The following is a 14918-nucleotide window of genomic DNA, read 5'->3' as shown; positions in this document are numbered from 1 at the left end:
AGACCCAGGAAAGCACCAAGGAGACAAGTGCTGGTGTAAAGCTTTGAGAGGACAGGGCTGCCCTAATTCCAGAGAGCCAATGTCCTTTAAAACCTTGCCCTAGATTCGCCAATCAGTCCCTAGAGTGAGGCTAGGGCTCTCAGAGGTGGGACTAAAAGATTTCTTTGAGGATTGCCTTGGTATTTTGGGGATCACACAACCTATTTCATAAAGGTGGAGGTAAATGCAAGGATACAGACTATGGGTACAGGAAGCTCCAGTTCAAGGGTCCGGGGTCCTGACTTACAGTCCCAGGTATGTCACCAACTGTGCACTGTCAAGCAAGTCACTGAACTTCTAAGAAACACACAGTTAGGTTTTTTGGGTCATCTGTAAGCTAGAAGCCTGGGAATGAGCATGTTTTATAAGCTATAAAGAGTATGCAAAGATAAGGAATTTTTACTGGAGCTTAAAAACACAGGCACATTTAATTCTCTTGGCCAATAATCATGTATGGGCAAGAGATCTTGAGTCAGCTCCATGCTGCATACTGAGGATACAAAGGAAGGAGGAGACGCCCCTCTTTGGAGGACTCTGGAACTGAGAGAGAGCCAGAGAGAGCGAGAGAGTGAGCGAGCCAAGTGCCATGACAGCTGGCGGCCATGTTGGAGTTGCACGTGTGCAAAGCTAGGGGGCAGAGGGGGACGGTCATCCATTCTGAGTCTCCAAGGAGAATATTCTAGCCAAGTTTCTTTTGGCTTCAAACAATAGCGATCTCTTCACTCTAGTTAAAGTGAAAAAGAAGCTTTTCCAGCAAGGATTGAGGAATGTCACGGAACCCCAAGCTCAGATGAGTTATGGAGCCCTGGGTTACTGAACTGGAACAGGACACTGGAAAGACTAGAGGCCCAGTGGTTCCCCAATCCCCTCTTTCCTCTCCTTCTTCTCCTCTCTCTCTCTCTCTCTCCTCTCTCTCTCATTTCTCATTCCCTCTGTGTCTCTTTGTTATTCTCTGTAGAGGCTTCTTCTGCCTGCTCCTCAGCTTGGAAATGACCCCGAAATGGCGGTCACAGACCTCAAGCCTAGAATCTAGATACACTTCTACATTTTTTTGTTCTGCTTTGTCTTTGTGTGTTTTATCACTACCTGGCCACAACTTACAGAATTAGTTCAAATGCTAGAAAGAAACAGCAATCTGATTGGTCCAGCTGAATTCTTCCATCCAGGACGCTGAAGTCACTAGCCAGCCAGTGGTTAGCTGTTCGGGGCTCTGGTAACCACTTCTAGTCCCATCGGTGGAGCAATACAGTCTTTGGGGTTCCCTTTTCCAAGGGCCATGGACCAGGCAAGTTCCCCAGGAGTAATGGGTTGGTTTGCTGTTTAATCTGGCAGAGGTGGGACAAGAAAAGATGTGGAAAGGGAGGGAGGGCATACCTGGCAAGGAAGTAGCACGTAGGAAAGCCTGGAGGCGGGACAGGTCATGGTGGCTGGAGGCTCCCAGAGAAGCTCAGTTAGGGCCACCTATGTCCCCAGGTGCTCTCTGCACTAACCACATGTGCCACCACTGGTGGGGTGGGGACACCAGTCAGTCAGAACAGGCAATGGGTGTGAACAGCTGGGATGGCAGAAATGCCGGAAGGTCAGACCAGCCTTTACCTGAAACCCTCCCTGTGTGCATTCGGACAGAAGGCTGTGGCCCCCTCTTAGCCTTCCGTGGCCTCACTTCCTCCCTTAGGAGAGGTACTGTCCCAAAACAGGGAAGGACGGTTGGCTCTGTTGGGCTCAGTCAGGGCTGTGGGTTCCCTGTGGAATGGGCAGGGCAGCTGGCCCTTCTGGGTGCCTCCTGGGTCCTAGGGGACTTGGTCTGCCCAAGGAAGTTTAGCAGCTGCTCTTCCCTTTCTAGCCTTTCTGAGAATTAAGAGAAGGAGGAAGCTGAGTGTTGCAGCCCCAATGAAGGCTACGGAGAGTTCTACGTAAGTACTTCAAGCGTGGGAAGTTTCCAGAAAGGCTTCTCAGCCTCTAGCCCGGGCTGGGGCTAGTCACCGCCATTCTGTGTGTCCAGATGACTCATCGAGCTCTTCTCTGCCTCGGTGGGGGAAGCCAGCCTAACTGCAGCTGTGTGAGGAGGGGTGGGGGTGAGGGGAGTGGACCTGATCCAGCATTTCCTAGGTTCCAGATGCTGTGCAAGAGGCCGTCCCAAATTCCCGGTGAGGACTCTGTCCCGACGCTCTGCCTCCACAGCCCGCATTTGGACCCACTGCATGAACGTACCCATCCCGAACATCCCCAGAGCCCATCTAATGCATAGGAAGATCTGGGTCCCGTCAGGAGAACAAACAAACAAAAAAACCACCATCCAATACTTGGAAATCAGGCAGGTGAGGTGGACGGCTGCCTTTCAATCCTTTGAGTATCAGAGCAGGTCAAAGACCATCTGAGGATTGTGTAGGATTGTGCGGTCCAGCACCATGGCCATTTGCCAGGTGTGAGGAGGGAGCTCCTCAAATGTGGCTGGTCTGAGCTGAGATGTGCTATTAGTGAAAAAACTCAACAACAGGTTTCAAAGACCTAGTTGGGAAAAAAAAATTGTAACATATTTGATTGCTAGTTTTATGTTGATTACATGTAGAAGTGATAATATTTTGAAGGTACTAGGTGAAATTAGATACATTATTCCAATTTGTTTCACCTGTTTCTTTTTTAGTTCTTTCTCGAAATGTGGCTACTAGAAAATTTAAAGTTAAATATGGCTTGTATGGGACACCTGGGTGGCTCAGTGGGTTAAAGCCTCTGCCTTTGACTCAGGTCATGATCTCAGGGTCCTGGGATCGAGCCCCACATTGGGCTCTCTGCTCAGCAAGAAGCCTGCTTCCCCACTCTCTCTGCCTGCCTCTCTGCCTACTTGTGATCTCTGTCTGTCAAATAAATAAATAAATAAAATTTTTTTTTAAAAATGTGGTTTGTATTATACCTCTTTTGGAAACATTGGTGCAGTGCAATGTAGTCCAGCTCATTGTTTCCTTCTAATCAGAAGTCCCAGACTTAAGAGTGAGGTCACCTGCTAATTTGTATATTTTTGTCCAGGAGAGATGCAGGTAATTTCTATTGACTAGAACAGAAAATGCCTACCTAAGCTGTATGGCCTGTTGGACATTAACCAGTTTTATATCTAACCAAGTAAATGTATCCTAATATTCTATTGTTAATTTGCCTATAAATAGCTTAGCTTTTCATATGTCCTTTTTGCTGGTCATAGTATCTTATTATAGGTTCCTTCATTAATTAATGAGCCTTCAAAAATTCTTGATACATGTTTATATTATATCTTTTGAGATTTGTGATTTTTTTATCTTTTAGAACAGCACCAATAGAAACAGAATGCAAGTCACACGTGTAATTTAGAATTTCTTAGCAGTCACGTTAAAAAGTAAAACTAATCTTAAAAGTGTATGTTATCTAACTCGATATGCCCCAAAGATTATCATTTCTATCTGTAATCAAGATTAAAACATTATCAATGAAATATTTTATATTCTTTCTCCATCCTTCAAAAATCTAGCCTGTCTCAGTTCAGACCAGCTACATTTCAAGTTCTCTCTCTTTTTTTTTAAATTTTTATTGTGTTACGTTAGTCACCATAAAATGCATCATTAGTTTTTGATGCAGTGTTCCAAGATTCATTGTTTACGTACAACAATCAGTGCTCCATGCAAATATTTGTGCCCTCCTTAATACCCACATTTCAAGTTCTTAATAGTCGCACATGGTGAGTGGCTGCCGCCATACTAAACAGGGCAGGTTGTGACTCTCTCCTTAGAAGTAAAAGAATATGGCCAACCAATGAAGGCAGCTCTGGACATTCAGGGTTCTTGTGTGAGTGGGAAGCAGTTCTCTCTGCGCAGACAACATAGGTCCACTGGGAGTGGGAATGTACCTGGAACTATATTCCTGTCCTCACGAAATCTTTATCTCACCTTTGGTTCCCCAGCTGCATGACCTTGAGCCAGTCACCTCTCTGTTTGTGTTTCCTCATTTGTAAAATGAAGGGGTCGAACTTGAAGATCCCCGAGGTCCCTTCTGGCATCCCCGTGAATATTCTCTGAAAGTGTTTGGGTAGCACATTCTGGGGAGGGAAGCTCTTGGAAGTTGTCAGGTACTTTTGAATCTTCTTCCTGGTCTTGGATTTGCATTCCACGATCTTTACAAAACACGGTGTTAGAGAGGCTGGAAACTGGATCAGGGGCTGCCTGCTCAACCAAGAAGGGGCTGCTCCCTTTGGGCAGGTGGGGAGATCAGAGTTACCATGTGCAGGGCTGGAGGTCTGCAGGCTGCTCGTGATCTTCCTCTGTGGCCTCAAAGTGTATTTTGTGGGGCGGGGGGTGGGGGATCTCTTGCTTCATGGAGTTCTACAGTTAATCTTAAGCAATAGAAGATAAAGGAAGTTAATTCCCTTCTGAGGATCCCCAAGAGAGTGTGCAGGAAATTAGAAGCGAGTGTGTAACAAAGAAGAAAGAAAAACTGCATAGTGATTGCTCCCTTAAGGAGCTGTAACTAAGTCTTGACTTGTGTAGGTGAAAGTCACTGGAGCCCTAGATTAAGACTGTGGATTAGTCTGCAGATGTTCCTTTTAAATAAATCACCGAGGGGAAACCACACTGGATATGCCTTCCCCAGCCTAACAAAGTGTGTGTCCCGTGGGGACTCCACAATGAAATAACGGACAGAGCTTCCCGGGGGTACTGGGAGCCTGGCCCCACACACGGATGCACAGATGGTAGAGAGATGCAGGAGAGGAGGCCGGCGTCCGCAGATGGGGCCATGGCAGGTCTGATAAGCAGCGGAACTTACCTTAGGCTTGTCTTGGGTGGGGGCCGATGAGTAAACCTCTGCACCAGCCGGCCAGATCTTCAACATCGATCTAGAGGACTTATCTGGGTTCACTCAGGGGTATCTGTGGGTGTTCTCACCATCACAGCGCTATCTTTTTTTTTTTTTTTTTTTTTAAAGATTTTATTTATTTATCAGACAGATCACAAGTAGGCAGAGAGGCAGGCAGAGAGAAAGGAAGGGAAGCAGGCTCCCCGCTGAGCAGAGAGCCCGACGCGGGGCTCGATCCCAGGACCCCGGGACCATGACCCGAGCCGAAGGCAGCGGCTTTAACCCACTGAGCCACCCAGGCGCCCCATCACAGCGCTATCTTAAGGCCATGTCCGTGCAGCAGCCTCTGGGAGCAGGACAGGTAGGAGGAGCCCACATTGCAAGGTCATGGGAGGGGGTGAGGAGCCTCTGCTGGTGGGGGTCCCGCTCACGGGTCAACCAGAGGTCGCGTCCTCTCCAGGACCCCTCACAACAGCAAGAGAAGTACAAAGTGAGTGGCGTGATCTGTGAGCTGCTGGGGGATCTCCTCTACCACTGCCTGAGAGCCCACCATTGGGGTTGGGGATGCATTCAGAACCCCTTTGTGTCTGGAAGGAGAGTCTCATTTTAGGAGTTCTCTATCACAGACATAAATCTGGGGGCACGGGCCCCCTTGGGCTTCTCAGCTTGTGCGTGGAGGCGGAGGGCAGTGGAAGCAGCTCACGAAGCCCGAAATAAACAACTGTCTTTCTGCCCTGAAAGTTCCAGAAAATGCTCCCTGGAGCTTAAGGGATATTTGTGACTCCCCATTGGAAAGTCCAATGCCCTACACATCTTCTGGGGTCCCAGCCTGCCTCTCCATGCCCATTGCCTGCCCTCTGCTTCCATGTAGGAACCCTGGTTTCTCCAGAGATGCCTCCCACATTCCCCTCTCTGACTGTCCCATCATCTGTTCCCCTTCACCTGCTCTCCCCCTTCAAACGCAGGCTCCAGCTCTGCTCAGCCAGCAGGGATATCTGGTTTGGAACAAGCCAGTTAATTATCTAAACAGTTTTTTTCAGTGTCAAGATGGGGAAACTATTATCAGCCCCATTAGGCTCATAAGGTGGTAGTGAGAAGTTCCCGACTGTCAAAATGGTTTCAAATTTCAAAGCCCCTCACAAGTGTAAAGGACCAGCAAGCACAGGCCCATCCGGTAATCCTGAATTTTTAAAGTCTGTTGTGAGGGCTTAGAAGGAATTTGATTTGTGGGATTGCTAATTCTGTGCTGGTGTAAGAGGCATCTGGTCGCTTTCTCACAAGGCAGGTGTGTTAAATGTGAGAAGGTGTGAAGGGCCTTTGGTACTTTTTCCCTGTTCCATTTTTATCGTGTAAATCTAATACTAGTTCCTCTGGATTTTGGAGGATAAATCCACAGTGGGTTGTTTTTCTCTTTCTTCCAGCCTAAGAGTCTTTGATGTGGAAAACATCACACTCTGCAGTTCTAGAGAGATGACGTGAATAAGCAATGACTTTTTTTTCTCTTTTTATTTATGTCTTTAGCTCCTACACCTGAAGGACAACAGAGGCTCCAAACAGCTGTTCTGGAAGCCATCAGCTGCCTGAGCCCCCCAGCCATGTCTGTGTGATCCCAGCTTCTTACAAATCCCCTTCCTCTTCTGGGATTTTAACAGATGAGGAGACTGAGCTCAGAAGCGAGGAAGTTGTCACGCACAGGCAAGCAGTGGGAGGTGGGCTGAGGCCTGATCTCCCCAGTGGCCCAGGATGAATGTTCAAAATCAGATAGCAGATTCTTTCCAAAGGCTGTTTGATACACATGGGAGCTTAAAAGAATGATACCTAGGTCCTACCCCAGATACTGATAAGTAGTAGGTCTTGGGTGCTACTGGGATGATTCTAATGGGCAGCCAAGTTTAGGAACCACCGTTCTAGAGTGTTTATTCCTTAAGACTCTAAGACTTATTGCCAGTGTGGGAACAGTTGGATATTGCTTTTCTCCACACATGAAACTGCTTTTTCCAAATCAGAGCTGGCAAACTTCTGCTGGGTCTAGCTTCTCCTTCCCTCTGTCTGTCTCTGTCTCACATACACATACACACGCACGCGCACACACACACACACACACACACACACACGGGCCCTAGAAGTTTCATTTGTATTTCTGCATGTCACCAGGTAAATGTGGCTCTGGTCCCAGCCTGACTCGGTCTTATCTAGAGATGAGCTCTACATTCTCAAAGAGGACTAAGTCCCAACAGAATCCTGCGACCACAAATGAGAGTCAGAACTACTGCAAGCATGTGAAGGTAGATATAACACGCTGGTTGTAGGTTAAAAAGAGCAAAACAGATGCTGGTGGAGGACAGGGAGCAGAAAAGGCCACAATTCCATGACTCCATGTGAACAAGAGCGGCGGCCCCCCACCAATCCCGAGGATGGACATGTATAGTAAAACTGACCTTGGACTAGAAGCCAAGTGCATTTATCTCTGAAGTCCTCTTCAAATTAACCAATAACTCAAAGGGATGCTACCATTATCAATATCCTTGTGACATTTTTTTTAAATATTAAAAACGAAGTAGCTGTTAGAATACAAAGCAAACTTGATTCTGGAAATAAGGTTTTGGGAACAGATTACCACACATGAGATTCCTTCTCTCTAATCCAACATTTTTTTTTTTTTTTTTTTTTAGCACCTATTCTGAGTAAGTCACTATGTGAGCTATTTACAAATTCAGAAAGGGAAATCTTTGTTAGCACAGGTGTTAGAAGGGAGTCAGGGCTTAGGTATACACGTTTGCTAGCTTATCTGTTCTGGGCCAGGTTGTATGCGGAGAGCTGACAGCAGAATGATCAGAAGGGCACAGTGGCTGCTCTCTAGAAGCTTTGACGGCTGTCTGTAGTACGTATAGGATTTGGCTGGAGGGTCTCCAGAATGCCTCCCCGCAGTAGGCACAGCGTACTTCATCCCCGTGTCCTCTTGTGTGTGCAGGTTCTGGCTGAGGACGGTTTTTGCCATCAGGAGTTCCTGCTGGAGATCAGGATAGTTGCTGCTGGTGGAAGAGGTCTGTTAACAAGGGGAGTGTGGTGGTTTAGCAGTGTGTGTTACCTGTATAATTTTAAACCAATGAAAATGTTGCATAATATGTCCTCCATTTTTTTTTAAGATTTTATTTATTTATTTGAGAGAGAGAGAAGACGAGAGGGGAGAGGTCAGAGGGAGAAGCAGACTCCCTGCAGAGCAGGGAGCCTAATGTGGGACTCGATCCCAGGACTCCAGGATCATGACCTGAGCCGAAGGCAGTTGCTCAACCAACTGAGCCACCCAGGTGCCCCAGTGTCCTCCATTTTCTTGAGAAGCTATTTTTTTTTTTTAGTAACATCAGTTACAGGACAAAGAGATGTCATGTGCCTCCTTTTGCAAGGGCCTAAGGACGTGACGTCACGTCAGGAGGATTCCTGGAAGAAGGGTACAACCCGAAACTAATGGGAAGACATCAGGATAAAACAAAACAAAACAAAACAAAAGAGAGGGGCATTCTACAGAGTCTACAAATTAATGAAAGTCAAAACTGAGAAATTGTTCCAGATTAATGGAGACTGAGGAGACATTACAACTATATGCAGCCAAAGATCCCGGACTAGACCTTAGACCCATGAGAAGTTTTCTTTCTTCTGCCACAAACGGCACTAGTAGGACAATCCCCGGGTTGAATAAGGTCTGTAGATTAGATACTAGAATCCCATCAGTGTAAATTTTCTGGTTTTGAAAATTATATAGTTTTATATGAAACTATCTTTTTAAGAAACACCGAAATACACACAGGTAAAGAGGACTCATAGCTGCAATTTACTCTCAAATGATTCTGGAAAAGATACTTGTATATAAACAGTAATAGGGGGTGTATATATTAGGAAATCTGGATAAATTTGGGAATTTATCCAGATTTGGATATCTGGATAAATTTGGAAAATCTGAGTAAAATGGTATATATAATTCTTTGTACTATTTCTGCAACTTCTCTGTAGGTCTAAAAAAATTTTTTTTTAAAGATTTTACTTATTTATTTATTTGACAGAGAGAGAGATCACAAGTAGGCAGAGAGACAGGGAAGCAGGCTCCCTGCTGAGCAGAGAGCCCGATGTGGGGCTCTGTTCCAGGACCTGGGATCATGACCTGAGCCCAAGGCAGAGGCTTTAGCCCACTGAGCCACCCAGGCGCCCCAGGCCTAAAATTTTTTAAAATAAAAAAGCTTACTGTTTGCTGCCATAGTTTAGAATATGCAACCAAAGAAGACCTTTAACTGCAAATCACCTGAAATTCCATGACGTTGAACAGCCTTCTTTTGAAAAGAAGCCGTTCTCAAGTATTTGCTATATGATCCAATCAAGTTATTTAAAATAAGACACACAGGGGCGCGTGGGTGGCTCAGTGGGTTAAGCCACTGCCTTCAGCTCAGGTCATGATCCCAGGGTCCTGGGATCGAGTCCTGCGTCGGGCTCTCTGCTTGGCGGGGAGCCTGCTTCCCTCTCTCTCCCTCTGCCTGCCTCTCTGCCTACTTGTGATCTCTGTCAAATAAATAAATGGAATCTTTAAAAAAAAAAATAAGACACACAGATTATATTAGATCTTAAAATATGAATTTTTATTTCTTAATTAGAGAATGATGAGGCTGTATTCTCAGGATAAAGCTGTTTTGTATCATGTCCCTGGGACAGGTAGACTTCCGCATGGTTAGGGCTTTGCCATAGAGCGCCTTGAAAGAAAAACCAACCAACCAAAAAGTAGGGAGTAGGAATAGGTTTTCTTAGTTTACAGAACTGGGTTTCAGTTCTAAATTGGATTACCTGCCGGATTATTCAATTACCTCGTGTCACCTTGTTTTTGTTTTTGTTTTTCAGTGTCTTATTTTTTTCATTTTGGCTTCCATTCTTTCTTTCAGGCTCTTCATCCTATCAGACATCTCTGTGTTACGGTTTCTCTGAGTGGCTCTTTCACTCGAGTTCGCAGTGTGTTACTCCTTCGGTTTATCACCTCCGGACCAGCTGCGGTCACTTTCCACTGGGAGCTGAGATTGTTGACAAGTGAGCAGGGCTTCCTGTGACCACCTCTCCTTTCCGTGGTCCAGGGGCTGGGTGCCTGTGGTCAGCCTCCTTCTCCACTGCCTCACCTTCTTCAGTGGCTGACGGCATGGTTCCGCCCGAGTTGCATTCTGTGGGGGCTGGAAAGGTCTAACTTGACTGGAAGGGAACTGGGCCATTGTTCTCTCTGCCCCGGACAGATGTTAAAACCAACTTTCTTAGTCACTCACTGATCCTTGGAGGCCAGTCACCAATTCTGTCTCTGCCAGCTGCTGCTTGACTGCCCCGTAGACTCCAGTGTCCAGGCAGCCCTTTGAAGCCAAGTTTCTGGTCTTGCCCCTTGCTGGCTAGAAACATGTCTACATTCTTTGCCTCCACAAACCTTGAGAGGGCAGGCCATTTCTAATGGAGTTACTTCTCCCTGCTCTGCTGTCAGCAAAGTCAGCTAGACAACAGCTTTTGACTGGAGAATGTCCAATGAGCCTAACTAGTGTCCCTCTGGGCCACATAGGTTAGATTCTGGAATAATCTGTGAAGTGTCCCCATTGGAACACTGTCCCCTCCTTCCCTGAGCAGTCAGGTGATGGTGCAGAGGAACCCCAAAGCCCAGCACTCCAAAGCTTTCTCCAAATTCTTCCACTTCTAAATTTTGGGGCTCACTTTGACCCTTTATTAAGTTCTCTAAGAATGGACTAAGGTCTCTAAAAATGACTTTCTGAACAGCTCCCTTGCAAATCCTGGGAAAGGAAAAAAAAAAAAAGAACTAACAACCATCTTTATATTTTATCTAGTACTATTTAAGGATTATGAATAGATTCTGTACTTTCAACTCTCATCGTCAGTAGACTTTTCCTACAGAAACCAGTTAAACTCTTGAAGAATCCCAGAGGAATGGGAGAAAAAATAGTGAGAATCTTGACTTGGTTATTCAGGAGGTGGGATAGTTATCTCAGTGATTCAGGACTGAATGCAGTGCATTTCCTCTAAAGGTTTTCCTCCAAAAGTTGAGAAGCACGGAAATCTTCAGTCTGAATTCGCTGACGTGTTTTGGCTGCTGGACATAAATTCTTTAGGCCCTACAAAGATAGGCTATGTGCTACCCGAAGTTCTTACAGACTCTCTGCTCCTTCACTTTGGAGACCTGTACTTTTTTCACTTGTTTCAGTGTTTCCTGATAAAGCCTTCCCGGCTGTCCTCCTCTGACCAAATCTCCAGTTCTTGCTCCCTGCTTCTCCAGAGTCAAATGGAAGGGACAGTAGGACAATTTTAGGGTGTAATGAATAGGACAGCAATTAACCATCTTGTGTGCTCTTTTACCAAACTTGGTGACTACTTTTCATATTTTCTCTCCTGATCTTATTACCATCAAGCAAGCCTTTGACTACTGAACTTATTGGCCCACTGTACTGTTCCCCTTTAGTTCTTTTCCTTTCTTTGTGACCTCTAGTGCCCAGAGCTGGATTAAACATAATCCTTGTATTATCCCTGTGCTTGAAAGGATTGCTTTCTAGTATTTGTGAACTCACCATCCCATTCCCACAATGGTCACATTACCTAAAAACTACATTTACTGATGTCATCCTGCCCTAGCTTGTCTCCCTGCTTCTCCATAGGTAACCTCTGTTCTAAATTTTCTCAGAAATATCCATGGGAAAGAGAAAATTTTATCATGTATATGTATGCCTAAGCTTCTTGTTCATTTTTTAACCTAGTAAGGATATCATACTGTATTTTCACTAAATATTGATTCATTTTCACTAATGAAGATTATGTCATTGGGTAAGTAACTATCTGTTCTTTCAGTGGACATTTGGATTGTTTCCTTTTTTGCTTATTTAAATAAAACAGCTGTAAATTTCCTGGAGTACAGCGGCAAGTGTTCCAGGAGATACATCCAGGAGAGAATTGCTCAACTATAGGGATGTGAATGTCAACTTTATGAGATAATGCCAAATTATTTCCCAAAGGGATGTAGTAATTAAACTCCCATCAGTACTGGGGGTCTCAAACCACATCTCCCAACATTTGGGTAAGACCAGACTTTCAAACAAGATTATGTGGGGGTAAAATGGTGATATCTAACTGTGGTCCTGGTTTGCATTTCCCTGGTTAGACCTCTCTTCACATATCTACTGGCCATATATTTCCTCCTCCCCAAAAATGCCTGTTCAAAACCTTTGCCCACTTTCCTATTTTTTGTTTACGTATGTATACCAATTTTTTAAGTTATGTACTTTTCCACTCCCAGTTATCTAAGTTTTTATGTAGTTGAATTTATATTGAGGTTCATATATGGAGTCTGAGTTTACATATAATTTTCCTAGTTAGGCTATGTCCATTTTGAGAGATGTTTTCTCACATCTCACATCACATAGGAGAGATCCTATCACCTACATCTTCTGAACATTCTGAAGTTTTATCTCATTCTTCTGGATTTGATTTTTGTGCATGGCACGATTTAGAAGTGCAAATAGCATTTTCTTAAAGCACACAAAAACTTGTTGCTTTCTCCTCTTGACACAGGTGAAGTTATATGGTACCTGCTTCCAAACTAAATCAGTCATTAACATGAAGAACCTGTTAGGACAGGTAAACTTTATCCTTAATTTCCTCGCTTTGGGAATCATCTGCTGAGCAGAACCACGAACTTGTCTTGCAGACCAACAGTTTTAGAAATAGCCTTTTTTGACTCAAAATGTAATGTTACACTACTTCGTTTTGCCAAATATTGCCCCCCCCCCCCAGATTTTGGCAGCAAGGACACTCAATCTTATAGCACATGGGAGCCTATTTCTTCTTTCTAGAGTCCCTCACTTGTGAGTGCAAGTTGTCAAGTTCTCATAACTTGATGCCTTTGCACATGCTGGAACCTCTGTCTGGATCCCATTCAGTCTTGACTCAAAACATAAATCTGAGAAGCCCTTCTTAAACATTGAGAAAAGCGGCTGGCCCAAACCAACATTCATTAACAAAAAATGTCAAGCACCTACTTAAAATACTGATGGCTCTAAGGTCTGGAAATTCATACTTAAGTCTTTTAAGAACATTTGACAGGTTAAGCTTGGGCTTTCAGAAATTTCATAGAATGAGCTCAAATATGGAAAAAAGGTATTATCTGGAAATTCATACTTAAGTCTTAAGTAAGGTTAACCTGTCAAATGTTCGTTCACCTTGGGCTTTCAGAAATTTCATAGAATGAGCTCAAATACAGAAAAAAGGTATTATTAACTGAATCTCTGGCATTACCTAGGGTTGGTAATAGCTGTGCCTAAATATACCCACTTTCAATTTGGTTTCTATATCCAAAAGACACATACGCTTGCTTGTCCAGGATGACAGTTAGACATCCTTATAAGCTGAGTAATTATGGTAATGATACAGAGCAGGTGCAGATGTCTTCCAGAAAGTTAGCATATCAAGTCTTGCTATTTCAGGGACTTTCAAGTTCTGAAACACTTGGGGGTGGACAATCATATATAAAGAAGACTTAAAAGAATCCAGGTTGAGCAGCATGATTAGAGTTTGATGTACTCAGCAACATTTTTATTTTTCAAGTTTTCGAAGTCGATCTATTGTGGTGAGATCTTGAATACCATTTTGTCAAGAGTACCGTTTTCCTAGAGGCCTGTTAAGTTTCTTAAAAGTACCTACGCAGGGACACCTGGGTGGCTCAGTTGGTTGGGCGGCTGCCTTCGGCTCAGGTCATGATCCCAGCGTCTTGGGATCGAGTCCCGCATCGGGCTCCTTGCTCTGCAAGGATCCTGCTTCTCCCTCTGACACTCTGTCTGCCTGTGCTCTCTCTCTCTCTGACAAATAAATAAATTAAATCTTTAAAAAAAAAAAAAAGTACCTACGCAGACCCAACAATATCTTTGTTTTTAGGCCTTTAGTCTAAAAGAAGAGCTACAATTAACCAGTAAGACTGTGACTGCTGTTAAGCCACACTACAGAGAATGGAAGAGTTTATTGACATTAATTTCACATTCAGAAAAAGACCCAAGTCTAGCCATCTTCCAAGTGCTGTTTCAGTGACCACCTTAAAACTATAGATGTTTCAATTCCACCGCTTATTTTCCCACAGACAAGAAAATAAAGCCATTTGTGGTTCCTTGATCTTTCTCTGTAGGAATGGGTAAGATTCTGAGCACACAGCACCAGTTAGGAAGTTCCTAACACACTGTAGGCTCTCATGCAGTGATGATATACTTGCATCCAAATGAAGTGCCATTCTCCCCTAATGTAGACCTGAAACTGTTTCAATGATACTGCCACTGCTGGGAAGTCTCCAAAATTCTTGGATTTGCACCCCATGGCTTTTCATTGTTGGTCAGAGATCCTCAATTACCCAATCAAGGTTTCACTCTCAAACTGAGGTTTAACCACAAATAATCCAAGACTACAGATTCCAAATAGGCCATTATTAGTTCCAAATATGTTTTGGGCCATGGCAGGATTACTATTTTGTAGGGAAGACAGGAAAGAAGAAAAATTAAGCTACTTGACATTCTTTTTAATTTTCTTATACTCCCCCATCACCTCCACCCGTATCTATGATCTTTATGGCGTGAAGTAGTAGCAAAATAATGAAATGGAAAAGCTAGGACCGTAAGTCAGAGCTGCAGCCAAGTCCATACTTTCAACTGACCTCAACGGCGGCTCCTCTCTCAAAGGACAACTGTGAAGTGGACTTTTTTTTTTTTTTTTAAACAATCCCAATACTCCACACACAGAAAATACATTATTATATTCTCCAAATTCCTGGAAATACCGTTATATTGACAAAAACATACATGAAGCCTGGATTTGGGACAATTAAAGAAATGTTATAAAAATTTATTATTCAAATCCCAAGGCAAGAATCTTCCTTCAGTCTATTGGGCACTAGTATGTAGAAACATTAACAGCTAATATTAATGAAGTATTGTCACAATTTATTTCAGAATCAAACTATTAGACTAATGCACATAAACAGGCAAATATGACAAGCTTTAGATTTTATT

Source organism: Lutra lutra, chromosome 4 (assembly GCF_902655055.1).
Source record: "Lutra lutra chromosome 4, mLutLut1.2, whole genome shotgun sequence".
In the NCBI taxonomy this organism is placed as follows: domain Eukaryota; kingdom Metazoa; phylum Chordata; class Mammalia; order Carnivora; family Mustelidae; genus Lutra; species Lutra lutra.
The sequence above is the reverse complement of the archived record's forward strand: the minus strand, read 5'-3'. Positions refer to the sequence as shown.